The 27,073-nt window shown below is 56.3% G+C and overlaps 1 protein-coding gene across 1 annotated transcript in view; it reads right to left on the minus strand.

The window, feature by feature from the left end:
• The window catches only part of LOC140387105 (glutamate receptor ionotropic, kainate 5-like), a 409,927-nt gene that overhangs the window by 352,363 nt on the left and 30,491 nt on the right, over positions 1 to 27,073 (minus strand). The gene's annotated exons all lie outside the window — the stretch shown is intronic.

The following is a 27,073-nucleotide window of genomic DNA, read 5'->3' on the forward strand; positions in this document are numbered from 1 at the left end:
ATGTGACAGGGTGTATGCTGAGGGGATGGGACAGGGTGTATGCTGAGGGGATGGGACAGGGTGTATGCTGAGGGGATGTGACAGGGTTTATGCTGAGGGGATGTGACAGGGTGTATGCTGAGGGGATGTGACGGGGTGAATGCTGAGGGGATGTGACAGGGTGTATGCTGATTGGATGTGACAGGGTGTATGCTGAGGGGATGTGACGGGGTGAATGCTGAGGGGATGTGACAGGGTGTATGCTGATTGGATGTGACAGGGTGAATGCTGAGGGGATGTGACGGGGTGTATGCTGAGGGGATGTGACGGGGTGAATGCTGAGTGGATGGGACAGGGTGTATGCTGAGGGGATGTGACGGGGTGAATGCTGAGTGGATGGGACAGGGTGTATGCTGAGTGTATGTGACGGGGTGAATGCTGAGGGGATGTGACAGGGTGTATGCTGAGGGGATGTGACAGGGTGTATGCTGAGGGGATGTGACAGGGTGAATGCTGAGGGGATATGACGGGGTGTATGCTGAGGGGATGTGACGGGGTGTATGCTGAGGGGATGTGACAGGGTGAATGCTGAGGGGATATGACGGGGTGTATGCTGAGGGGATGTGACGGGGTGTATGCTGAGGGGATGTGACAGGGTGTATGCTGAGGGGATGTGACAGGGTGTATGCTGAGTGGATGTGACAGGGTTTATGCTGAGGGGGTGTGACAGGGTGTATGCTGAGTGGATGTGACAGGGTGTATGCTGAGTGGATGTGACAGGGTGTATGCTGAGTGGATGTGACAGGGTGTATGCTGAGTGGATGTGACAGGGTGTATGCTGAGTGGGTGTGACAGGGTGTATGCTGAGGGGATGTGACAGGGTGTATGCTGAGGGGATGTGACAGGGTTTATGCTGAGGGGGTGTGACAGGGTGTATGCTGAGTGGGTGTGACAGGGTGTATGCTGAGTGGGTGTGACAGGGTGTATGCTGAGTGGGTGTGACAGGGTGTATGCTGAGGGGATGTGACAGGGTGTATGCTGAGGGGATGTGACAGGGTGTATGCTGAGGGGATGTGACAGGGTGTATGCTGAGTGGATGTGACAGGGTGTATGCTGAGGGGATGTGACAGGGTTTATGCTGAGTGGATGTGACAGGGTGTATGCTGAGGGGATGTGACGGGGTGAATGCTGAGGGGGTGTGACAGGGTGTATGCTGAGGGGATGTGACAGGGTGTATGCTGAGTGGATGTGACAGGGTGTATGCTGAGGGGATGTGACAGGGTTTATGCTGAGTGGATGTGACAGGGTGTATGCTGAGGGGATGTGACAGGGTGTATGCTGAGTGGATGTGACAGGGTGTATGCTGAGGGGATGTGACAGGGTGTACGCTGAGGGGATGTGACAGGGTGTATGCTGAGGGGATGTGACAGGGTGTATGCTGAGGGGATGTGACAGGGTTTATGCTGAGGGGATGTGACAGGGTGTATGCTGAGTGGGTGTGACAGGGTGTATGCTGAGGGGATGTGACAGGGTGTATGCTGAGTGGGTGTGACAGGGTGTATGCTGAGGGGATGTGACAGGGTGTATGCTGAGTGGGTGTGACAGGGTGAATGCTGAGGGGATGTGACAGGGTGAATGCTGAGGGGATGGGACAGGGTGTATGCTGAGGGGATGTGACAGGGTGTATGCTGAGGGGATGTGATAGGGTGAATGCTGAGGGGGTGTGACAGGGTGTATGCTGAGGGGATGTGACAGGGTGTACGCTGAGGGGATGTGATGGGGTGTACGCTGAGGGGATGTGACGGGGTGTATGCTGAGTGGATGTGACAGGGTGTATGCTGAGTGGATGTGACAGGGTGTATGCTGAGGGGATGGGACAGGGTGTATGCTGAGGGGATGGGACAGGGTGTATGCTGAGGGGATGGGACAGGGTGTATGCTGAGTGGGTGTGACAGGGTGTACGCTGAGGGGATGGGACAGGGTGTATGCTTAGTGGATGTGACAGAGTGTATGCTGAGGGGATGGGACAGGGTGTATGCTGAGGGTATCGGACAGGGTGTATGCTGAGTGGGTGTGACAGGATGTACGCTGAGGGGACGGGACAGGGTGTATGCTGAGGGGATGGGAGGTGATGTGACAGGGTGTCTGCTGAGTGGGTGTGACAGGGTGTATGCTGAGTGGATGTGACAGGGTGTATGCTGAGGGGATGGGACAGGGTGTATGCTGAGGGGATGGGACAGGGTGTATGCTGAGTGGATGTGACAGGGTGTCTGCTGAGGGGATGTGACAGGGTGTATGCTGAGGGGATGGGACAGGGTGTATGCTGAGGGGATGGGACAGGGTGTATGCTGAGTGGATGTGACAGGGTGTCTGCTGAGGGGATGTGACAGGGTGCATGCTGAGGGGATGTGACGGGGTTTATGCTGAGGGAATGTGACAGGGTTTATGCTGAGGGGATGTGACAGGGTGTATGCTGAGGGGATGTGACAGGGTGTATGCTGAGGGGATGGGACAGGGTGTATGCTGAGGGGATGTGGCAGGGTGTATGCTGAGGGGATGTGACAGGGTGTACGCTTAGGGGATGGGACAGGGTGTATGCTGAGGGGATGTGACGGGGTGTATGCTGAGTGGATGTGACGAGGTGAATGCTGAGGGGATGTGACAGGGTTTATGCTGAGTGGATGTGACGAGGTGAATGCTGAGGGGATGTGACAGGGTGAATGCTGAGTGGATGTGACGAGGTGAATGCTGAGGGGATGGGACAGGGTGAATGCTGAGTGGGTGTGACAGGGTGTATGCTGAGGGGATGTGACAGAGTGAATGCTGAGGGGATGTGACAGGGTGTATGCTGAGGGGATGTGACAGGGTTTATGCTGAGTGGATGTGACAGGGTTTATGCTGAGGGGATGTGACGGGGTTTATGCTGAGGGGATGTGACAGGGTTTATGCTGAGTGGATGTGACGGGGTTTATGCTGAGGGGATGGGACAGGGTGAATGCTGAGGGGATGTGACAGGGTGAATGCTGAGGGGATGTGACAGGGTGTATGCTGAGTGGATGTGACAGGGTGTATGCTGAGGGGATGTGACAGGGTGTATGCTGAGTGGATGTGACAGGGTGTATGCTGAGGGGATGTGACAGGGTGAATGCTGAGGGGATGTGACAGGGTGTATGCTGAGGGGATGTGACAGGGTTTATGCTGAGTGGATGTGACAGGGTTTATGCTGAGGGGATGTGACGGGGTTTATGCTGAGGGGATGTGACAGGGTTTATGCTGAGTGGATGTGACGGGGTTTATGCTGAGGGGATGGGACAGGGTGAATGCTGAGGGGATGTGACAGGGTGCATGCTGAGGGGATGTGACGGGGTGAATGCTGAGGGGATGTGACAGGGTGTATGCTGAGGGGATGGGACAGGGTGTATGCTGAGGGGATGGGACAGGGTGAATGCTGAGGGGATGGGACAGGGTGAATGCTGAGTGGATGTGACAGGGTGTATGCTGAGGGGATGTGACAGGGTGTAAACTGAGTGGATGTGACGGGGTGAATGCTGAGGGGATGTGACAGGGTGAATGCTGAGGGGATGTGACGGGGTGAATGCTGAGGGGATGTGACAGGGTGAATGCTGAGTGGATGTGACGGGGTGTATGCTGAGGGGATGGGACAGGGTGTATGCTGAGGGGATGTGACGGGGTGTATGCTGAGGGGATGGGACAGGGTGTATGCTGAGGGGATGTGACGGGGTGTACGCTGAGGGGATGGGACAGGGTGTACGCTGAGGGGATGTGACAGGGTGTATGCTGAGGGGATGTGACAGGGTGTATGCTGAGGGGATGTGACAGGGTGTATGCTGAGGGGATGTGACAGGGTGAATGCTGAGTGGATGTGACAGGGTGAATGCTGAGGGGATGTGACAGGGTGTATGCTGAGTGGATGTGACAGGGTGAATGCTGAGGGGATGTGACGGGGTGTATGCTGAGGGGATGGGACAGGGTGTATGCTGAGGGGATGTGACGGGGTGAATGCTGAGTGGATGTGACGGGGTGTATGCTGAGTGGATGGGACAGGGTGTATGCTGAGGGGATGTGACAGGGTGTATGCTGAGTGGATGGGACAGGGTGTATGCTGAGGGGATGGGACAGGGTGTATGCTGAGGGGATGTGACAGGGTGTATGCTGAGGGGATGTGACAGGGTGAATGCTGAGTGGATGTGACGGGGTGAATGCTGAGTGGATGTGACAGGGTGAATGCTGAGGGGATGTGACAGGGTGTATGCTGAGGGGATGTGACGGGGTGAATGCTGAGTGGATGTGACAGGGTGTATGCTGAGGGGATGTGACGGGGTGAATGCTGAGTGGATGTGACGGGGTGTATGCTGAGGGGATGTGACGGGGTGAATGCTGAGTGGATGTGATGGGGTGTATGCTGAGGGGATGTGACAGGGTGTATGCTGAGGGGATGTGACGGGGTGAATGCTGAGTGGATGTGACGGGGTGAATGCAGAGTGGATGTGACAGGGTGAATGCTCAGGGAATGTGACAGGGTGTATGCTGAGGGGATGTGACAGGGTGTATGCTGAGTGGATGTGACAGGGTGTATGCTGAGGGGATGTGACAGGGTGAATGCTCAGGGGATGTGACAGGGTGTACGCTGAGTGGATGTGACGGGGTGAATGCTGAGTGGATGTGACAGGGTGAATGCTGAGGGGATGTGACAGGGTGTATGCTGAGGGGATGTGACAGGGTGTATGCTGAGGGGATGTGACAGGGTGTATGCTGAGGGGATGTGACAGGGTGAATGCTGAGGGGATGTGACAGGGTGTATGCTGAGGGGATGTGACAGGGTGAATGCTGAGGGGATGTGACAGGGTGTACGCTGAGTGGATGTGACGGGGTGTATGCTGAGTGGATGTGACGGGGTGTATGCTGAGTGGATGTGACAGGGTGTATGCTGAGTGGATGTGACGGGGTGTATGCTGAGTGGATGTGACGGGGTGTATGCTGAGGGGATGTGACAGGGTTTATGCTGAGGGGATGTGACAGGGTGTATGCTGAGGGGATGTGACGGGGTGTATGCTGAGGGGATGTGACGGGGTGTATGCTGAGTGGATGGGACAGGGTGTATGCTGAGTGGATGTGACAGGGTGTATGCTGAGTCGATGTGACGGGGTGTATGCTGAGTGGATGTGACGGGGTGTATGCTGAGGGGATGTGACAGGGTTTATGCTGAAGGGATGTGACAGGGTGTATGCTGAGGGGATGTGACAGGGTGTATGCTGAGGGGATGTGACAGGGTGTATGCTGAGGGGATGTGACGGGGAGTATGCTGAGGGGATGTGACGGGGTGTATGCTGAGGGGATGTGACAGGGTGTATGCTGAGGGGATGTGACAGGGTGTATGCTGAGGGGATGTGACAGGGTGAATGCTGAGTGGATGTGACAGGGTGTATGCTGAGGGGATGTGACAGGGTGAATGCTGAGGGGATGTGACAGGGTGTATGCTGAGGGGATGTGACAGGGTGTATGCTGAGGGGATGGGACAGGGTTTATGCTGAGGGGATGTGACAGGGTGTATGCTGAGGGGATGTGACAGGGTGTATGCTGAGGGGATGTGACAGGGTGTACGCTGAGGGGATGTGACAGGGTGAATGCTGAGGGGATGTGACAGGGTGTATGCTGAGTGGATGTGACGGGGTGTATGCTGAGGGGATGTGACGGGGTGAATGCTGAGGGGATGGGACAGGGTGTATGCTGAGTGGATGTGACAGGGTGTATGCTGAGTGGATGTGACAGGGTGTATGCTGAGGGGATGGGACAGGGTGAATGCTGAGGGGATGTGACGGGGTGTATGCTGAGGGGATGTGACAGGGTGGATGCTGAGGGGATGGGACAGGGTGAATGCTGAGGGGATGTGACGGGGTGTATGCTGAGGGGATGTGACAGGGTTTATGCTGAGGGGATGTGACAGGGTGAATGCTGAGGGGATGTGACGGGGTGTATGCTGAGGGGATGTGACAGGGTGTATGCTGAGTGGATGTGACAGGGTGTATGCTGAGGGGATGTGACGGGGTGAATGCTGAGTGGATGTGACAGGGTGAATGCTGAGGGGATGTGACAGGGTGTATGCTGAGTGGATGTGACGGGGTGTATGCTGAGGGGATGTGACAGGGTGTATGCTGAGGGGTTGTGACAGGGTGTATGCTGAGGGGATGTGACAGGGTGAATGCTGAGTGGATGTGACAGGGTGAATGCTGAGTGGATGGGACAGGGTGTATGCTGAGTGGATGTGACGGGGTGAATGCTGAGGGGATGTGACAGGGTGAATGCTGAGTGGATGTGACAGGGTGTATGCTGAGGGGATGGGACAGGGTCTATGCTGAGGGGATGGGACAGGGTGTATGCTGAGGGGATGGGAGGGGATGGGACAGGGTATATGCTGAGGGGATGTGACGGGGTGTATGCTGAGGGGATGGGAGGGGATGGGACAGGGTGTATGCTGAGGGGATGGGACAGGGTGTATGCTGAGGGGATGTGACAGGGTGTATGCTGAGGGGATGGGAGGGGATGGGACAGGGTGTATGCTGAGGGGATGGGACAGGGTGTATGCTGAGGGGATGTGACAGGGTGTATGCTGAGGGGATGTGACAGGGTGTATGCTGAGTGGATGGGACAGGGTGAATGCTGAGGGGATGGGACAGGGTGAATGCTGAGGGGATGTGACAGGGTTTATGCTGAGGGGATGTGACAGGGTGTATGCTGAGGGGATGTGACAGGGTGTATGCTGAGGGGATGTGAGGGGATGTGACAGGGTGTATGCTGAGGGGATGTGACAGGGTGAATGCTGAGGGGATGGGAGGGGAAGTGACAGGGTGTACGCTGAGGGGATGTGACATGGTGTATGCTGAGGGGATGTGACAGGGTGTATGCTGAGGGGATGGGACAGGGTGTATGCTGAGGGGATGTGACAGGGTGAATGCTGAGGGGATGGGAGGGGATGTGACAGGGTGTACGCTGAGGGGATGTGACAGGGTGTATGCTGAGGGGATGTGACAGGGTGTATGCTGAGGGGATGGGACAGGGTGTATGCTGAGGGGATGTGACAGGGTGTATGCTGAGGGGATTTGACAGGGTGTATGCTGAGGGGATGTGACAGGGTGTATGCTGAGTGGATGTGACAGGGTTTATGGTGAGGGGATGTGACAGGGTGTATCCTGAGGGGATGTGACAGGGTGTATGCTGAGGGGATGTGACGGGGTGTATGCTGAGGGGATGTGACAGGGTGTATGCTGAGTGGATGTGACAGGGTGTATGCTGAGTGGATGTGACAGCGTTTATGGTGAGGGGATGTGACAGGGTGAATGCTGAGGGGATGTGACGGGGTGTATGCTGAGGGGATGTGACAGGGTGTATGCTGAGGGGATGTGACAGGGTGTATGCTGAGGGGATGGGACAGGGTGTATGCTGAGGGGATGTGACAGGGTGTATGCTGAGGGGATGTGACAGGGTTTATGCTGAGGGGATGTGACAGGGTGTATGCTGAGGGGATGGGACAGGGTGTATGCTGAGGGGATGTGACAGGGTGTATGCTGAGGGGATGTGACAGGGTTTATGGTGAGGGGATGTGACGGGCTGTATGCTGAGGGGATGTGACAGGGTTTATGCTGAGGGGATGTGACAGGGTTTATGCTGAGGGGATGTGACAGGGTTTATGGTGAGGGGAAGTGACGGGCTGTATGCTGAGGGGATGTGACAGGGTGTATGCTGAGTGGATGTGACAGGGTGTATGCTGAGGGGATGTGACAGGGTGTATGCTGAGGGGATGTGACAGGGTGTATGCTGAGGGGATGGGACAGGGTTTATGCTGAGGGGATGGGACAGGGTTTATGCTGAGGGGATGTGACAGGGTGTATGCTGAGGGGATGTGACAGGGTGTATGCTGAGGGGACGTGACAGGGTTTATGGTGAGGGGATGTGACGGGCTGTATGCTGAGGGGATGTGACAGGGTGTATGCTGAGGGGATGTGACAGGGTGTATGCTGAGGGGATGTGACAGGGTGTATGCTGAGGGGATGTGACAGGGTGTATGCTGAGGGGATGTGACAGGGTGTATGCTGAGGGGATGTGACAGGGTGTATGCTGAGTGGATGTGACAGGGTGTATGCTGAGGGGATGTGACAGGGTGTATGCTGAGGGGATGGGACAGGGTTTATGCTGAGGGGATGTGACAGGGTGTATGCTGAGGGGATGTGACAGGGTGTATGCTGAGGGGATGGGACAGGGTGAATGCTGAGGGGATGGGACAGGGTGTACGATGAGGGGATGTGACAGGGTGTATGCTGAGGGGATGGGACAGGGTGTATGCTGAGGGGATGGGACAGGGTGTATGCTGAGGGGATGTGACAGGGTGTATGCTGAGGGGATGTGACAGGGTTTATGCTGAGGGGATGTGACAGGGTGTATGCTGAGGGGATGTGACAGGGTGAATGCTGAGGGGATGTGACGGGCTGTATGCTGAGGGGATGTGACAGGGTTTATGCTGAGGGGATGTGACAGGGTGTATGCTGAGGGGATGTGACAGGGTGTATGCTGAGGGGATGTGACAGGGTGTATGCTGAGGGGATGTGACAGGGTTTATGCTGAGGGGATGTGACAGGGTGTATGCTGAGGGGATGTGACAGGGTGAATGCTGAGGGGATGTGACGGGCTGTATGCTGAGGGGATGTGACAGGGTTTATGCTGAGAGGATGTGACAGGGTGTATGCTGAGGGGATGTGACAGGGTTTATGCTGAGGGGATGTGACAGGGTGTATGCTGAGGGGATGTGACAGGGTGTATGCTGAGGGGATGTGACAGGGTGTTTGCTGAGGGGATGTGACAGGGTGTATGCTGAGGGGATGTGACAGGGTTTATGCTGAGGGGATGTGACAGGGTGTACGCTGAGGGGATGTGACAGGGTGTATGCTGAGGGGATGGGACACGGTGTACGCTGAGGGGATGGGACAGGGTGTATGCTGAGGGGATGTGACAGGGTGTATGCTGAGGGGATGGGACAGGGTGTATGCTGAGGGGATGGGACAGGGTGTACGCTGAGGGGATGTGACAGGGTGTATGCTGAGGGGATGGGACAGGGTGTACGCTGAGGGGATGGGACAGGGTGTATGCTGAGGGGATGTGACAGGGTGTATGCTGAGGGGATGGGACAGGGTGTATGCTGAGGGGATGGGACAGGGTGTACGCTGAGGGGATGGGACAGGGTGTATGCTGAGGGGATGGGAGGGGATGTGACAGGGTGTACGCTGAGGGGATGTGACAGGGTGTATGCTGAGGGGATGGGACAGGGTGTATGCTGAGGGGATGTGACAGGGTTTATGGTGAGCGGATGTGACGGGCTGTATGCTGAGGGGATGTGACAGGGTTTATGCTGAGGGGATGTGACAGGGTGTATGCTGAGGGGATGTGACAGGGTGTATGCTGAGGGGATGTGACAGGGTGTATGCTGAGGGGATGTGACAGGGTTTATGCTGAGGGGATGTGACAGGGTGTATGCTGAGGGGATGTGACAGGGTGAATGCTGAGGGGATGTGACGGGCTGTATGCTGAGGGGATGTGACAGGGTTTATGCTGAGGGGATGTGACAGGGTGTATGCTGAGGGGATGTGACAGGGTTTATGCTGAGGGGATGTGACAGGGTGTATGCTGAGGGGATGTGACAGGGTGTATGCTGAGGGGATGTGACAGGGTGTATGCTGAGGGGATGTGACAGGGTGTATGCTGAGGGGATGTGACAGGGTTTATGCTGAGGGGATGTGACAGGGTGTACGCTGAGGGGATGTGACAGGGTGTATGCTGAGGGGATGGGACACGGTGTACGCTGAGGGGATGGGACAGGGTGTATGCTGAGGGGATGTGACAGGGTGTATGCTGAGGGGATGGGACAGGGTGTATGCTGAGGGGATGGGACAGGGTGTACGCTGAGGGGATGTGACAGGGTGTATGCTGAGGGGATGGGACAGGGTGTACGCTGAGGGGATGGGACAGGGTGTATGCTGAGGGGATGTGACAGGGTGTATGCTGAGGGGATGGGACAGGGTGTATGCTGAGGGGATGGGACAGGGTGTACGCTGAGGGGATGGGACAGGGTGTATGCTGAGGGGATGGGAGGGGATGTGACAGGGTGTACGCTGAGGGGATGTGACAGGGTGTATGCTGAGGGGATGGGACAGGGTGTATGCTGAGGGGATGTGACAGGGTTTATGGTGAGGGGATGTGACGGGGTGTATGCTGAGTGGGTGTGACAGGGTGTATGCTGAGGGGATGTGACAGGGTGTATGATGAGGGGATGTGACAGGGTGTATGCTGAGGGGATGTGACAGGGTGTATGCTGAGGGGATGGGACAGGGTGTATGCTGAGGGGATGGGACAGGGTGTATGCTGACGGGATGTGACAGGGTTTATGGTGAGGGGATGTGACGGGGTGTATGCTGAGTGGGTGTGACAGGGTGTATGCTGAGGGGATGTGACAGGGTGTATGCTGAGGGGATGTGACAGGGTTTATGCTGAGGGGATGTGACAGGGTGTATGCTGAGGGGATGTGACAGGGTTTATGCTGAGGGGATGTGACGGGGTGTATGCTGAGGGGATGTGACACGGTGTATGCTGAGTGGATGTGACAGGGTGTATGCTGAGGGGATGTGACAGGGTGTATGCTGAGGGGATGGGACAGGGTGTATGCTGAGTGAATATGACAGGGTGTATGCTGAGGGGATGTGACAGGGTTTATGCTGAGGGGATGGGACAGGGTGTATGCTGAGGGGATGTGACAGGGTGTATGCTGAGGGGTTGTGACGAGGTGAATGCTGAGGGGAGGTGACGAGGTGAATGCTGAGGGGATGTGACAGGGTGTATGCTGAGGGGATGTGACAGGGTCTATGCTGAGGGGATGTGACGGGGTGTATGCTGAGGGGATGGGACAGGGTGTATGCTGAGGGGATGTGACGGGGTGTACGCTGAGGGGATGTGACGAGGTGAATGCTGAGGGGATGTGACAGGTTGTATGCTGAGGGGATGTGACGGGGTGTATGCTGAGGGGATGGGACAGGGTGTAAACTGAGTGGATGTGACAGGGTGTATGCTGAGGGGATTTGATGAGGTGTACGCTGAGGGGATGTGACAGGGTTTATGCTGAGGGGATGGGACAGGGTGTATGCTGAGGGGATGTGACAGGGTGTATGCTGAGGGGATGTGACAGGGTGTATGCTGAGTGGATGTGACAGGGTGTACGCTGAGGGGATGTGACAGGGTGAATGCTGAGGGGATGGGACAGGGTGTATGCTGAGTGGATGTGACAGGGTGTACGCTGAGGGGATGTGACAGGGTGAATGCTGAGTGGATGTGACAGGGTGTATGCTGAGTGGATGTGACAGGGTGTATGCTGAGTGGATGTGACAGGGTGTATGCTGAGGGGATGTGACAGGGTGGATGCTGAGGGGATGGGACAGGGTGTATGCTGAGTGGATGTGACAGGGTGTATGCTGAGGGGGTGGTACAGGGTGTATGCTGAGGGGATGTGACAGGGTGTATGCTGAGTGGATGTGACAGGGTGTATGCTGAGGGGATGTGACAGGGTGTACGCTGAGGGGATGTGACAGGGTGTATGCTGAGTGGATGTGACAGGGTGTATGCTGAGGGGATGTGACAGGGTGTATGCTGAGTGGATGTGACAGGGTGTATGCTGAGGGGATGTGACAGGGTGTACGCTGAGGGGATGTGACAGGGTGAATGCTGAGGGGGTGGGACAGGGTGTATGCTGAGAGGATGTGACAGGGTGTATGCTGAGTGGATGTGACAGGGTGGATGCTGAGGGGATGGGACAGGGTGTATGCTGAGTGGATGTGACAGGGTGAATGCTGAGGGGATGTGACGGGGTGTATGCTGAGGGGATGTGACAGGGTGTATGCTGAGTGGATGTGACAGGGTGTATGCTGAGGGGATGTGACGGGGTGAATGCTGAGTGGATGTGACAGGGTGAATGCTGAGGGGATGTGACAGGGTGTATGCTGAGTGGAAGTGACGGGGTGTATGCTGAGGGGATGTGACAGGGTGTATGCTGAGGGGTTGTGACAGGGTGTATGCTGAGGGGATGTGACAGGGTGAATGCTGAGTGGATGTGACAGGGTGAATGCTGAGTGGATGGGACAGGGTGTATGCTGAGTGGATGTGACGGGGTGAATGCTGAGGGGATGTGACAGGGTGAATGCTGAGTGGATGTGACAGGGTGTATGCTGAGGGGATGGGACAGGGTGAATGCTGAGGGGATGGGACAGGGTGAATGATGAGGGGATGTGACAGGGTGTATGCTGAGGGGATGGGAGGGGATGGGACAGGGTGTATGCTGAGGGGATGTGACGGGGTGTATGCTGAGGGGATGGGACAGGGTGTATGCTGAGGGGATGGGAGGGGATGGGACAGGGTGTATGCTGAGGGGATGGGACAGGGTGTATGCTGAGGGGATGGGAGGGGATGTGACGGGGTGTATGCTGAGGGGATGGGACAGGGTGTATGCTGAGGGGATGGGAGGGGATGGGACAGGGTGTATGCTGAGGGGATGTGACGGGGTGTATGCTGAGGGGATGGGAGGGGATGGGACAGGGTGTATGCTGAGGGGATGTGACAGGGTGTATGCTGAGGGGATGTGACAGGGTGTATGCTGAGGGGATGGGACAGGGTGTATGCTGAGGGGATGTGACAGGGTGTATGCTGAGGGGATGTGGCAGGGTGTATGCTGAGTGGATGGGACAGGGTGAATGCTGAGGGGATGGGACAGGGTGAATGCTGAGGGGATGTGACAGGGTTTATGCTGAGGGGATGTGACAGGGTGTATGCTGAGGGGATGTGACAGGGTGTATGCTGAGGGGATGTGAGGGGATGTGACAGGGTGTATGCTGAGGGGATGTGACAGGGTGAATGCTGAGGGGATGGGAGGGGATGTGACAGGGTGTACGCTGAGGGGATGTGACAGGGTGTATGCTGAGGGGATGTGACAGGGTGTATGCTGAGGGGATGGGACAGGGTGTATGCTGAGGGGATGTGACAGGGTGAATGCTGAGGGGATGGGAGGGGATGTGACAGGGTGTACGCTGAGGGGATGTGACAGGGTGTATGCTGAGGGGATGTGACAGGTTGTATGCTGAGGGGATGGGACAGGGTGTATGCTGAGGGGATGTGACAGGGTGTATGCTGAGGGGATGTGACAGGGTGTATGCTGAGGGGATGTGACAGGGTGTATGCTGAGTGGATGTGACAGGGTTTATGGTGAGGGGATGTGACAGGGTGTATGCTGAGGGGATGTGACAGGGTGTATGCTGAGGGGATGTGACGGGGTGTATGCTGAGGGGATGTGACAGGGTGTATGCTGAGTGGATGTGACAGGGTGTATGCTGAGTGGATGTGACAGGGTTTATGGTGAGGGGATGTGACAGGGTGTATGCTGAGGGGATGTGACAGGGTGTATGCTGAGGGGATGTGACGGGGTGTATGCTGAGGGGATGTGACAGGGTGTATGCTGAGTGGATGTGACGGGGTGTATGCTGAGGGGATGTGACAGGGTGAATGCTGAGGGGATGTGACGGGGTGTATGCTGAGGGGATGTGACAGGGTGTATGCTGAGGGGATGTGACAGGGTGTATGCTGAGGGGATGGGACAGGGTGTATGCTGAGGGGATGTGACAGGGTGTATGCTGAGGGGATGTGACAGGGTGTATGCTGAGGGGATGTGACAGGGTGTATGCTGAGGGGATGTGACAGGGTGTATGCTGAGGGGATGTGACAGGGTTTATGGTGAGGGGATGTGACAGGGTGTATGCTGAGGGGATGTGACAGGGTTTATGCTGAGGGGATGTGACAGGGTTTATGCTGAGGGGATGTGACAGGGTTTATGGTGAGGGGAAGTGACGGGCTGTATGCTGAGGGGATGTGACAGGGTGTATGCTGAGTGGATGTGACAGGGTGTATGCTGAGGGGATGTGACAGGGTGTATGCTGAGGGGATGTGACAGGGTGTATGCTGAGGGGATGGGACAGGGTTTATGCTGAGGGGATGGGACAGGGTTTATGCTGAGGGGATGTGACAGGGTTTATGCTGAGGGGATGTGACAGGGTGTATGCTGAGGGGACGTGACAGGGTTTATGGTGAGGGGATGTGACGGGCTGTATGCTGAGGGGATGTGACAGGGTGTATGCTGAGGGGATGTGACAGGGTGTATGCTGAGTGGATGTGACAGGGTGTATGCTGAGGGGATGTGACAGGGTGTATGCTGAGGGGATGTGACAGGGTGTATGCTGAGGGGATGTGACAGGGTGTATGCTGAGGGGATGTGACAGGGTGTATGCTGAGGGGATGTGACAGGGTGTATGCTGAGGGGATGTGACAGGGTGTATGCTGAGTGGATGTGACAGGGTGTATGCTGAGGGGATGTGACAGGGTGTATGCTGAGGGGATGGGACAGGGTTTATGCTGAGGGGATGTGACAGGGTGTATGCTGAGGGGATGTGACAGGGTGTATGCTGAGGGGATGGGACAGGGTGAATGCTGAGGGGATGGGACAGGGTGTACGCTGAGGGGATGTGACAGGGTGTATGCTGAGGGGATGGGACAGGGTGTATGCTGAGGGGATGGGACAGGGTGTATGCTGAGGGGATGTGACAGGGTGTATGCTGAGGGGATGTGACAGGGTTTATGCTGAGGGGATGTGACAGGGTGTATGCTGAGGGGATGTGACAGGGTGAATGCTGAGGGGATGGGAGGGGATGTGACAGGGTGTACGCTGAGGGGATGTGACAGGGTGTATGCTGAGGGGATGTGACAGGGTGTATGCTGAGGGGATGGGACAGGGTGTATGCTGAGGGGATGTGACAGGGTGTATGCTGAGGGGATGTGACAGGGTGTATGCTGAGGGGATGTGACAGGGTGTATGCTGAGTGGATGTGACAGGGTTTATGGTGAGGGGATGTGACAGGGTGTATGCTGAGGGGATGTGACAGGGTGTATGCTGAGGGGATGTGACGGGGTGTATGCTGAGGGGATGTGACAGGGTGTATGCTGAGTGGATGTGACAGGGTGTATGCTGAGTGGATGTGACAGCGTTTATGGTGAGGGGATGTGACAGGGTGAATGCTGAGGGGATGTGACGGGGTGTATGCTGAGGGGATGTGACAGGGTGTATGCTGAGGGGATGTGACAGGGTGTATGCTGAGGGGATGGGACAGGGTGTATGCTGAGGGGATGTGACAGGGTGTATGCTGAGGGGATGTGACAGGGTTTATGCTGAGGGGATGTGACAGGGTGTATGCTGAGGGGATGTGACAGGGTGTATGCTGAGGGGATGTGACAGGGTTTATGGTGAGGGGATGTGACAGGGTGTATGCTGAGGGGATGTGACAGGGTTTATGCTGAGGGGATGTGACAGGGTTTATGCTGAGGGGATGTGACAGGGTTTATGGTGAGGGGAAGTGACGGGCTGTATGCTGAGGGGATGTGACAGGGTGTATGCTGAGTGGATGTGACAGGGTGTATGCTGAGGGGATGTGACAGGGTGTATGCTGAGGGGATGTGACAGGGTGTATGCTGAGTGGATGTGACAGGGTGTATGCTGAGGGGATGTGACAGGGTGTATGCTGAGGGGATGGGACAGGGTTTATGCTGAGGGGATGGGACAGGGTTTATGCTGAGGGGATGTGACAGGGTTTATGCTGAGGGGATGTGACAGGGTGTATGCTGAGGGGACGTGACAGGGTTTATGGTGAGGGGATGTGACGGGCTGTATGCTGAGGGGATGTGACAGGGTGTATGCTGAGGGGATGTGACAGGGTGTATGCTGAGTGGATGTGACAGGGTGTATGCTGAGGGGATGTGACAGGGTGTATGCTGAGGGGATGTGACAGGGTGTATGCTGAGGGGATGTGACAGGGTGTATGCTGAGGGGATGTGACAGGGTGTATGCTGAGGGGATGTGACAGGGTGTATGCTGAGGGGATGTGACAGGGTGTATGCTGAGTGGATGTGACAGGGTGTATGCTGAGGGGTTGTGACGAGGTGAATGCTGAGGGGAGGTGACGAGGTGAATGCTGAGGGGATGTGACAGGGTGTATGCTGAGGGGATGTGACAGGGTCTATGCTGAGGGGATGTGACGGGGTGTATGCTGAGGGGATGGGACAGGGTGTATGCTGAGGGGATGTGACGGGGTGTACGCTGAGGGGATGTGACGAGGTGAATGCTGAGGGGATGTGACAGGTTGTATGCTGAGGGGATGTGACGGGGTGTATGCTGAGGGGATGGGACAGGGTGTAAACTGAGTGGATGTGACAGGGTGTATGCTGAGGGGATTTGATGAGGTGTACGCTGAGGGGATGTGACAGGGTTTATGCTGAGGGGATGGGACAGGGTGTATGCTGAGGGGATGTGACAGGGTGTATGCTGAGGGGATGTGACAGGGTGTATGCTGAGTGGATGTGACAGGGTGTACGCTGAGGGGATGTGACAGGGTGAATGCTGAGGGGATGGGACAGGGTGTATGCTGAGTGGATGTGACAGGGTGTACGCTGAGGGGATGTGACAGGGTGAATGCTGAGTGGATGTGACAGGGTGTATGCTGAGTGGATGTGACAGGGTGTATGCTGAGTGGATGTGACAGGGTGTATGCTGAGGGGATGTGACAGGGTGGATGCTGAGGGGATGGGACAGGGTGTATGCTGAGTGGATGTGACAGGGTGTATGCTGAGGGGGTGGTACAGGGTGTATGCTGAGGGGATGTGACAGGGTGTATGCTGAGTGGATGTGACAGGGTGTATGCTGAGGGGATGTGACAGGGTGTACGCTGAGGGGATGTGACAGGGTGTATGCTGAGTGGATGTGACAGGGTGTATGCTGAGGGGATGTGACAGGGTGTATGCTGAGTGGATGTGACAGGGTGTATGCTGAGGGGATGTGACAGGGTGTACGCTGAGGGGATGTGACAGGGTGAATGCTGAGGGGGTGGGACAGGGTGTATGCTGAGAGGATGTGACAGGGTGTATGCTGAGTGGATGTGACAGGGTGTATGCTGAGGGGATGTGACAGGGTGTATGCTGAGGGGATGTGACAGGGTGGATGCTGAGGGGATGGGACAGGGTGTATGCTGAGTGGATGTGACAGGGTGAATGCTGAGGGGATGTGACGGGGTGTATGCTGAGGGGATGTGACAGGGTGTATGCTGAGTGGATGTGACAGGGTGTATGCTGAGGGGATGTGACGGGGTGAATGCTGAGTGGATGTGACAGGGTGAATGCTGAGGGGATGTGACAGGGTGTATGCTGAGTGGATGTGACGGGGTGTATGCTGAGGGGATGTGACAGGGTGTATGCTGAGGGGTTGTGACAGGGTGTATGCTGAGGGGATGTGACAGGGTGAATGCTGAGTGGATGTGACAGGGTGAATGCTGAGTGGATGGGACAGGGTGTATGCTGAGTGGATGTGACGGGGTGAATGCTGAGGGGATGTGACAGGGTGAATGCTGAGTGGATGTGACAGGGTGTATGCTGAGGGGATGGGACAGGGTGAATGCTGAGGGGATGGGACAGGGTGAATGATGAGGGGATGTGACAGGGTCTATGCTGAGGGGATGGGACAGGGTGTATGCTGAGGGGATGGGAGGGGATGGGACAGGGTGTATGCTGAGGGGATGTGACGGGGTGTATGCTGAGGGGATGGGAGGGGATGGGACAGGGTGTATGCTGAGGGGATGTGACAGGGTGTATGCTGAGGGGATGTGACAGGGTGTATGCTGAGGGGATGGGACAGGGTGTATGCTGAGGGGATGTGACAGGGTGTATGCTGAGGGGATGTGACAGGGTGTATGCTGAGTGGATGGGACAGGGTGAATGCTGAGGGGATGGGACAGGGTGAATGCTGAGGGGATGTGACAGGGTTTATGCTGAGGGGATGTGACAGGGTGTATGCTGAGGGGATGTGACAGGGTGTATGCTGAGGGGATGTGAGGGGATGTGACAGGGTGTATGCTGAGGGGATGTGACAGGGTGAATGCTGAGGGGATGGGAGGGGATGTGACAGGGTGTACGCTGAGGGGATGTGACAGGGTGTATGCTGAGGGGATGTGACAGGGTGTATGCTGAGGGGATGGGACAGGGTGTATGCTGAGGGGATGTGACAGGGTGAATGCTGAGGGGATGGGAGGGGATGTGACAGGGTGTACGCTGAGGGGATGTGACAGGGTGTATGCTGAGGGGATGTGACAGGGTGTATGCTGAGGGGATGGGACAGGGTGTATGCTGAGGGGATGTGACAGGGTGTATGCTGAGGGGATGTGACAGGGTGTATGCTGAGGGGATGTGACAGGGTGTATGCTGAGTGGATGTGACAGGGTTTATGGTGAGGGGATGTGACAGGGTGTATGCTGAGGGGATGTGACAGGGTGTATGCTGAGGGGATGTGACGGGGTGTATGCTGAGGGGATGTGACAGGGTGTATGCTGAGTGGATGTGACAGGGTGTATGCTGAGTGGATGTGACAGGGTTTATGGTGAGGGGATGTGACAGGGTGTATGCTGAGGGGATGTGACAGGGTGTATGCTGAGGGGATGTGACGGGGTGTATGCTGAGGGGATGTGACAGGGTGTATGCTGAGTGGATGTGACGGGGTGTATGCTGAGGGGATGTGACAGGGTGAATGCTGAGGGGATGTGACGGGGTGTATGCTGAGGGGATGTGACAGGGTGTATGCTGAGGGGATGTGACAGGGTGTATGCTGAGGGGATGGGACAGGGTGTATGCTGAGGGGATGTGACAGGGTGTATGCTGAGGGGATGTGACAGGGTTTATGCTGAGGGGATGTGACAGGGTGTATGCTGAGGGGATGTGACAGGGTGTATGCTGAGGGGATGTGACAGGGTTTATGGTGAGGGGATGTGACAGGGTGTATGCTGAGGGGATGTGACAGGGTTTATGCTGAGGGGATGTGACAGGGTTTATGCTGAGGGGATGTGACAGGGTTTATGGTGAGGGGAAGTGACGGGCTGTATGCTGAGGGGATGTGACAGGGTGTATGCTGAGTGGATGTGACAGGGTGTATGCTGAGGGGATGTGACAGGGTGTATGCTGAGGGGATGTGACAGGGTGTATGCTGAGGGGATGGGACAGGGTTTATGCTGAGGGGATGGGACAGGGTTTATGCTGAGGGGATGTGACAGGGTTTATGCTGAGGGGATGTGACAGGGTGTATGCTGAGGGGACGTGACAGGGTTTATGGTGAGGGGATGTGACGGGCTGTATGCTGAGGGGATGTGACAGGGTGTATGCTGAGGGGATGTGACAGGGTGTATGCTGAGTGGATGTGACAGGGTGTATGCTGAGGGGATGTGACAGGGTGTATGCTGAGGGGATGTGACAGGGTGTATGCTGAGGGGATGTGACAGGGTGTATGCTGAGGGGATGTGACAGGGTGTATGCTGAGGGGATGTGACAGGGTGTATGCTGAGGGGATGTGACAGGGTGTATGCTGAGTGGATGTGACAGGGTGTATGCTGAGGGGATGTGACAGGGTGTATGCTGAGGGGATGGGACAGGGTTTATGCTGAGGGGATGTGACAGGGTGTATGCTGAGGGGATGTGACAGGGTGTATGCTGAGGGGATGGGACAGGGTGAATGCTGAGGGGATGGGACAGGGTGTACGCTGAGGGGATGTGACAGGGTGTATGCTGAGGGGATGGGACAGGGTGTATGCTGAGGGGATGGGACAGGGTGTATGCTGAGGGGATGTGACAGGGTGTATGCTGAGGGGATGTGACAGGGTTTATGCTGAGGGGATGTGACAGGGTGTATGCTGAGGGGATGTGACAGGGTGAATGCTGAGGGGATGGGAGGGGATGTGACAGGGTGTACGCTGAGGGGATGTGACAGGGTGTATGCTGAGGGGATGTGACAGGGTGTATGCTGAGGGGATGGGACAGGGTGTATGCTGAGGGGATGTGACAGGGTGTATGCTGAGGGGATGTGACAGGGTGTATGCTGAGGGGATGTGACAGGGTGTATGCTGAGTGGATGTGACAGGGTTTATGGTGAGGGGATGTGACAGGGTGTATGCTGAGGGGATGTGACAGGGTGTATGCTGAGGGGATGTGACGGGGTGTATGCTGAGGGGATGTGACAGGGTGTATGCTGAGTGGATGTGACAGGGTGTATGCTGAGTGGATGTGACAGCGTTTATGGTGAGGGGATGTGACAGGGTGAATGCTGAGGGGATGTGACGGGGTGTATGCTGAGGGGATGTGACAGGGTGTATGCTGAGGGGATGTGACAGGGTGTATGCTGAGGGGATGGGACAGGGTGTATGCTGAGGGGATGTGACAGGGTGTATGCTGAGGGGATGTGACAGGGTTTATGCTGAGGGGATGTGACAGGGTGTATGCTGAGGGGATGTGACAGGGTGTATGCTGAGGGGATGTGACAGGGTTTATGGTGAGGGGATGTGACAGGGTGTATGCTGAGGGGATGTGACAGGGTTTATGCTGAGGGGATGTGACAGGGTTTATGCTGAGGGGATGTGACAGGGTTTATGGTGAGGGGAAGTGACGGGCTGTATGCTGAGGGGATGTGACAGGGTGTATGCTGAGTGGATGTGACAGGGTGTATGCTGAGGGGATGTGACAGGGTGTATGCTGAGGGGATGTGACAGGGTGTATGCTGAGTGGATGTGACAGGGTGTATGCTGAGGGGATGTGACAGGGTGTATGCTGAGGGGATGGGACAGGGTTTATGCTGAGGGGATGGGACAGGGTTTATGCTGAGGGGATGTGACAGGGTTTATGCTGAGGGGATGTGACAGGGTGTATGCTGAGGGGACGTGACAGGGTTTATGGTGAGGGGATGTGACGGGCTGTATGCTGAGGGGATGTGACAGGGTGTATGCTGAGGGGATGTGACAGGGTGTATGCTGAGTGGATGTGACAGGGTGTATGCTGAGGGGATGTGACAGGGTGTATGCTGAGGGGATGTGACAGGGTGTATGCTGAGGGGATGTGACAGGGTGTATGCTGAGGGGATGTGACAGGGTGTATGCTGAGGGGATGTGACAGGGTGTATGCTGAGGGGATGTGACAGGGTGTATGCTGAGTGGATGTGACAGGGTGTATGCTGAGGGGATGTGACAGGGTGTATGCTGAGGGGATGGGACAGGGTTTATGCTGAGGGGATGTGACAGGGTGTATGCTGAGGGGATGTGACAGGGTGTATGCTGAGGGGATGGGACAGGGTGAATGCTGAGGGGATGGGACAGGGTGTACGCTGAGGGGATGGGACAGGGTGTATGCTGAGGGGATGTGACAGGGTGTATGCTGAGGGGATGTGACAGGGTTTATGCTGAGGGGATGTGACAGGGTGTATGCTGAGGGGATGTGACAGGGTGAATGCTGAGGGGATGTGACGGGCTGTATGCTGAGGGGATGTGACAGGGTTTATGCTGAGGGGATGTGACAGGGTGTATGCTGAGGGGATGTGACAGGGTGTATGCTGAGGGGATGTGACAGGGTGTATGCTGAGGGGATGTGACAGGGTTTATGCTGAGGGGATGTGACAGGGTGTATGCTGAGGGGATGTGACAGGGTGAATGCTGAGGGGATGTGACAGGGTGAATGCTGAGGGGATGTGACGGGCTGTATGCTGAGGGGATGTGACAGGGTTTATGCTGAGGGGATGTGACAGGGTGTATGCTGAGGGGATGTGACAGGGTTTATGCTGAGGGGATGTGACAGGGTGTATGCTGAGGGGATGTGACAGGGTGTATGCTGAGGGGATGTGACAGGGTGTATGCTGAGGGGATGTGACAGGGTGTATGCTGAGGGGATGTGACAGGGTTTATGCTGAGGGGATGTGACAGGGTGTACGCTGAGGGGATGTGACAGGGTGTATGCTGAGGGGATGGGACACGGTGTACGCTGAGGGGATGGGACAGGGTGTATGCTGAGGGGATGTGACAGGGTGTATGCTGAGGGGATGGGACAGGGTGTATGCTGAGCGGATGGGACAGGGTGTACGCTGAGGGGATGTGACAGGGTGTATGCTGAGGGGATGGGACAGGGTGTACGCTGAGGGGATGGGACAGGGTGTATGCTGAGGGGATGTGACAGGGTGTATGCTGAGGGGATGGGACAGGGTGTATGCTGAGGGGATGGGACAGGGTGTACGCTGAGGGGATGGGACAGGGTGTATGCTGAGGGGATGGGAGGGGATGTGACAGGGTGTACGCTGAGGGGATGTGACAGGGTGTATGCTGAGGGGATGGGACAGGGTGTATGCTGAGGGGATGTGACAGGGTTTATGCTGAGTGGATGTGACAGGGTGTATGCTGAGGGGATGTGACGGGGTGTATGCTGAGTGGGTGTGACAGGGTGTATGCTGAGGGGATGTGACAGGGTGTATGCTGAGGGGATGTGACAGGGTGTATGCTGAGGGGATGTGACAGGGTGTATGCTGAGGGGATGGGACAGGGTGTATGCTGAGGGGATGGGACAGGGTGTATGCTGAGGGGATGTGACAGGGTTTATGGTGAGGGGATGTGACGGGGTGTATGCTGAGTGGGTGTGACAGGGTGTATGCTGAGGGGATGTGACAGGGTGTATGCTGAGGGGATGTGACAGGGTTTATGCTGAGGGGATGTGACAGGGTGTATGCTGAGGGGATGTGACAGGGTTTATGCTGAGGGGATGTGATGGGGTGTATGCTGAGGGGATGTGACAGGGTGTATGCTGAGTGGATGTGACAGGGTGTATGCTGAGGGGATGTGACAGGGTGTATGCTGAGGGGATGGGACAGGGTGTATGCTGAGTGGATATGACAGGGTGTATGCTGAGGGGATGTGACAGGGTTTATGCTGAGGGGATGGGACAGGGTGTATGCTGAAGGGATGTGACAGGGTGTATGCTGAGGGGTTGTGACGAGGTGAATGCTGAGCGGATGTGACGAGGTGAATGCTGAGGGGATGTGACAGGGTGTATGCTGAGGGGATGTGACAGGGTCTATGCTGAGGGGATGTGACGGGGTGTATGCTGAGGGGATGGGACAGGGTGTATGCTGAGGGGATGTGACGGGGTGTACGCTGAGGGGATGTGACGAGGTGAATGCTGAGGGGATGGGACAGGGTGTATGCTGAGGGGATGTGACAGGGTTTATGCTGAGGGGATGTGATGAGGTGAATGCTGAGGGGATGTGACAGGGTGAATGCTGAGTGGATGTGACAGGGTGTATGCTGAGTGGATGTGACAGGGTGTATGCTGAGTGGATGTGACAGGGTGTACGCTGAGGGGATGTGACAGGGTTTATGCTGAGGGGATGGGACAGGGTGTACGCTGAGGGGATGTGACAGGGTGAATGCTGAGGGGATGTGACAGGGTGTATGCTGAGTGGATGTGACAGGGTGTACGCTGAGGGGATGTGACGAGGTGAATGCTGAGGGGATGGGACAGGGTGTATGCTGAGGGGATGTGACAGGGTTTATGGTGAGGGGATGTGACGGGGTGTATGCTGAGTGGGTGTGACAGGGTGTATGCTGAGGGGATGTGACAGGGTGTATGCTGAGGGGATGTGACAGGGTTTATGCTGAGGGGATGTGACAGGGTGTATGCTGAGGGGATGTGACAGGGTTTATGCTGAGGGGATGTGATGGGGTGTATGCTGAGGGGATGTGACAGGGTGTATGCTGAGTGGATGTGACAGGGTGTATGCTGAGGGGATGTGACAGGGTTTATGCTGAGGGGATGGGACAGGGTGTATGCTGAGGGGATGTGACAGGGTGTATGCTGAGGGGTTGTGACGAGGTGAATGCTGAGCGGATGTGACGAGGTGAATGCTGAGGGGATGTGACAGGGTGTATGCTGAGGGGATGTGACAGGGTCTATGCTGAGGGGATGTGACGGGGTGTATGCTGAGGGGATGGGACAGGGTGTATGCTGAGGGGATGTGACGGGGTGTACGCTGAGGGGATGTGACGAGGTGAATGCTGAGGGGATGGGACAGGGTGTATGCTGAGGGGATGTGACAGGGTTTATGCTGAGGGGATGGGACAGGGTGTATGCTGAGGGGATGTGACAGGGTGTATGCTGAGGGGATGTGATGAGGTGAATGCTGAGGGGATGTGACAGGGTGAATGCTGAGTGGATGTGACAGGGTGTATGCTGAGTGGATGTGACAGGGTGTATGCTGAGTGGATGTGACAGGGTGTACGCTGAGGGGATGTGACAGGGTTTATGCTGAGGGGATGGGACAGGGTGTACGCTGAGGGGATGTGACAGGGTGAATGCTGAGGGGATGTGACAGGGTGTATGCTGAGTGGATGTGACAGGGTGTACGCTGAGGGGATGTGACGAGGTGAATGCTGAGGGGATGTGACAGGGTGAATGCTGAGTGGGTGTGACAGGGTGTATGCTGAGGGGATGTGACAGGGTGTATGCTGAGTGGATGGGACAGGGTGAATGCTGAGGGGATGGGACAGGGTGAATGCTGAGGGGATGTGACAGGGTTTATGCTGAGGGGATGTGACAGGGTGTATGCTGAGGGGATGTGACAGGGTGTATGCTGAGGGGATGTGACAGGGTGAATGCTGAGGGGATGTGACAGGGTGAATGCTGAGGGGATGGGACAGGGTGTATGCTGAGGGGATGTGACAGGGTGAATGCTGAGGGGATGTGACAGGGTTTATGCTGAGGGGATGTGACAGGGTGAATGCTGAGGGGATGGGACAGGGTGAATGCTGAGGGGATGTGACAGGGTTTATGCTGAGGGGATGTGACGGGGTTTATGCTGAGGGGATGTGACAGGGTTTATGCTGAGGGGATGTGACAGGGTGAATGCTGAGGGGATGGGAGGGGATGTGACAGGGTGTACGCTGAGGGGATGTGACAGGGTGTACGCTGAGGGGATGTGACAGGGTGTATGCTGAGGGGATGTGACAGGGTTTATGCTGAGGGGATGTGACAGGGTTTATGCTGAGGGGATGTGACAGGGTTTATGCTGAGGGGATGTGACGGGGTGAATGCTGAGGGGATGGGACAGGGTGAATGCTGAGGGGATGTGACGGGGTTTATGCTGAGGGGATGTGACGGGGTGAATGCTGAGGGGATGTGACAGGGTGAATGCTGAGGGGATGTGACGGGGTGAATGCTGAGGGGATGTGACGGGGTTTATGCTGAGGGGATGTGACGGGGTTTATGCTGAGGGGATGTGACAGGGTTTATGCTGAGGGGATGTGACAGGGTGAATGCTGAGGGGATGTGACGGGGTGAATGCTGAGGGGATGTGACAGGGTGAATGCTGAGGGGATGTGACAGGGTTTATGCTGAGCGGATGTGACAGGGTGTATGCTGAGGGGATGTGACAGGGTGTATGCTGAGGGGATGTGACGGGGTTTATGCTGAGGGGATGTGACAGGGTGTATGCTGAGGGGATGTGACAGGGTGTATGCTGAGGGGATGTGACGGGGTGTATGCTGAGGGGATGTGACAGGGTGAATGCTGAGGGGATGTGACGGGGTTTATGCTGAGGGGATGTGACGGGGTGAATGCTGAGTGGGTGTGACAGGGTGTATGCTGAGTGGATGTGACAGGGTGTATGCTGAGGGGATGTGACGGGGTGAATGCTGAGGGGATGTGACAGGGTTTATGCTGAGGGGATGTGACGGGGTGAATGCTGAGGGGATGTGACAGGGTGTATGCTGAGGGGATGTGACAGGGTGTATGCTGAGGGGATGTGACGGGGTGAATGCTGAGGGGATGTGACAGGGTGTATGCTGAGGGGATGTGACAGGGTGTATGCTGAGGGGATGTGACGGGGTGAATGCTGAGGGGATGTGACAGGGTGTATGCTGAGGGGATGTGACAGGGTTTATGCTGAGGGGATGTGACAGGGTTTATGCTGAGGGGATGTGACGGGGTGAATGCTGAGGGGATGTGACAGGGTGAATGCTGAGTGGATGTGACAGGGTGTATGCTGAGGGGATGTGACAGGGTGTATGCTGAGGGGATGTGACGGGGTGAATGCTGAGGGGATGTGACAGGGTGTATGCTGAGGGGATGTGACAGGGTTTATGCTGAGGGGATGTGACAGGGTGTATGCTGAGGGGATGTGACAGGGTGTATGCTGAGGGGATATGACAGGGTGTATGCTGAGGGGATATGACAGGGTGTATGCTGAGGGGATGTGACAGGGTGTATGCTGAGTGGATGTGACAGGGTGTATGCTGAGGGGATGTGACAGGGTGTATGCTGAGGGGATGTGACAGGGTGTATGCTGAGGGGATGTGACAGGGTGTATGCTGAGGGGATGTGACAGGGTGTATGCTGAGGGGATGTGACAGGGTGTATGCTGAGGGGATGGGACAGGGTGTATGCTGAGGGGATGTGACAGGGTGTATGCTGAGGGGATGGGACAGGGTGTATGCTGAGGGGATGTGACAGGGTGTATGCTGAGGGGATGTGACAGGGTGTATGCTGAGGGGATGGGACAGGGTGTATGCTGAGGGGATGGGAGGGGATGTGAAAGGGTGTATGCTGAGGGGATGTGACAGGGTGAATGCTGAGGGGATGGGAGGGGATGTGAAAGGGTGTATGCTGAGGGGATGTGACAGGGTGTATGCTGAGGGGATGGGACAGGGTGTATGCTGAGGGGATGTGACAGGGTGAATGCTGAAGGGATGGGAGGTGATGTGACAGGGTGTATGCTGAGGGGATGTGACAGGGTGTATGCTGAGGGGATGGGACAGGGTGTATGCTGAGTGGATGTGACAGGGTGTATGCTGAGTGGATGTGACAGGGTGTATGCTGAGGGGATGTGACAGGGTGTATGCTGAGTGGATGTGACAGGGTGTATGCTGAGGGGATGTGACAGGGTGTATGCTGAGGGGATGGGACAGGGTGTATGCTGAGGGGATGTGACAGGGTGTATGCTGAGTGGATGTGACAGGGTGTATGCTGAGGGGATGTGACAGGGTGTATGCTGAGGGGATGTGACAGGGTGTATGCTGAGGGGATGTGACAGGGTGTATGCTGAGGGGATGTGACA

Source organism: Scyliorhinus torazame, chromosome 12 (assembly GCF_047496885.1).
Source record: "Scyliorhinus torazame isolate Kashiwa2021f chromosome 12, sScyTor2.1, whole genome shotgun sequence".
Taxonomy (NCBI): domain Eukaryota; kingdom Metazoa; phylum Chordata; class Chondrichthyes; order Carcharhiniformes; family Scyliorhinidae; genus Scyliorhinus; species Scyliorhinus torazame.